Below are 1,635 nucleotides of genomic sequence, written 5' to 3'. Positions count from 1 at the left end.
GTGAAATGATCAGGATAAGAAACTATTATGGGCGATTTGCTATTAATAATAATTATATTTGGCGACTTTCAAGAAATATGCACCAGACCGTGTGTACACGACGTTTGGAGCCGAATCGTATTTGTCGTGGGAGTGTCATCGGCGTGCTCGGGAGGTCCCCAATGACGTCCCAGGGAAGGGAACCAGGACGACATCGGCACTTCCAGATTTGGACTCAGCGTGCGAGAAAATCCCCGAACACGATATTTCAGTCGTCCTGGTCGTTCCGAGGTTGACGGTCGGTCGGTCGGTCGGTCGGTCGGTCGGTCGGTCGGCCAAACCGTATCTTATTTTGACAGCCCCTATGTGTGCCCTGGCGCCGCCGGTAGCATCATCTCCATTAGCAGCACATTGCTTTTTGCTTCAACAAAACGGGGCAAACGGAGTGCGCGTTGTTTTCCGAGAACTCAGCATTTTCGTCGATGCTGGCGATGACGCAGGGGGAGAGGAAGGTAAGCTGCGCTCGCGACACCGACGCTGCGTCACCACACACACGCGATACGGGCGCGACTTGAGTCGGCATGGGTGAATATACGCGACGCGACGCTCCAACGATAGCGCCTGCTACGCGCCGGGTAGGCCAACCCGCCAAGCAGCTGCGTGAAGACGGCGGCCCGCCCAGCGCCTGAGTGCGGGGCCTTCCGGCGAGAGAACGTTTGACGCCCAGCGCTTGGACGCCCAAGCCCAACGTTCGCTCGCGTCACCGTGGGTCGAGGCACATTGTGGGTGGGGGCACCTTGAAGGAAAGAGGCGTAGTACACCCCGAGATTCGTTCCAAACTACGGGTCTAAAAAATGATCATAATCGTTTTTTTAACCTTTCTCGTCACAACAAATGGAGACAGACAGAAAACTCTCATTCATGGACTAATGTGTGTGCGTCCCAGGGTCGTGTGAGAGCTCAAGAAGTGCAGAGGCGAAATACATTTACCCATGGCTAACAGATGAATTTCGTCCGTTGCAGCAGGATTAAGAGCGAAGAGGTTTGTGGGGAGGAGGAGGAGAAGGAGAAGGAAGAGAAGAAGGAGAAGGAGGAGGAGAAGGAGAAGGAGGAGGAGAAGGACGACAAGGTGGACGGCGCGACGACTAATCGAGGCAACGTGCTCTTCCCGGGACGTGTCCACTCAAGTCATCTGGAAGGTGGCGGTGGGCTTGGCTGCGCCGCGCTGCGACACGTGACCGACTCGCAGAGAAGGATTTTTTTTTTTTTTTTGGGGGGGGGGGGAACAGGCCGAGCATAGGAAAAGGTGGTGGCGGCTAAATTTTCGTTGGGGAAAACGGGCGCAGAAGCGTTCTGTAGGGAAGCAACTTGGGCGAGGTGGCGTCGGGTGGTGCAGACGGAGAGCGGAGGCAGTATTGGTTTACTCTGAGCATCTCTCTATACCGGACAGGCACGTGGGCAGGGCAGGGGTCCCAGACCCCTCCCCCTTGCCCTCTCTCCTCTCATGTCCGTCGTACACGCAAACCGGTGAACCTCCGGGTACACACCCTGCGCTGGGCCCGGGCCCGGGTGCGGTCCTTAGGGCGTGCTGCGGGATGCGGCGGGTTTGCGGCGTGGCGATGTGGCTGAGGTGGCGGTGGCGGGGCGGGGCGGGGC

General features: G+C 57.7%; 1 protein-coding gene across 1 annotated transcript in view; it reads left to right on the top strand.

Annotated features, from left to right (window-relative positions):
- The window catches only part of LOC113214120 (probable glutamine--tRNA ligase), a gene marked incomplete in the record, with an annotated part of 5,802 nt that overhangs the window by 4,025 nt on the left and 142 nt on the right, over positions 1 to 1,635 (top strand).

The sequence above is a fragment of the Frankliniella occidentalis genome, unplaced genomic scaffold, assembly GCF_000697945.3.
Source record: "Frankliniella occidentalis isolate FOCC.00 unplaced genomic scaffold, Focc_3.1 Scaffold93, whole genome shotgun sequence".
Lineage (NCBI taxonomy): Eukaryota > Metazoa > Arthropoda > Insecta > Thysanoptera > Thripidae > Frankliniella > Frankliniella occidentalis.
This window is presented reverse-complemented; position numbering and strand designations above follow the sequence as displayed.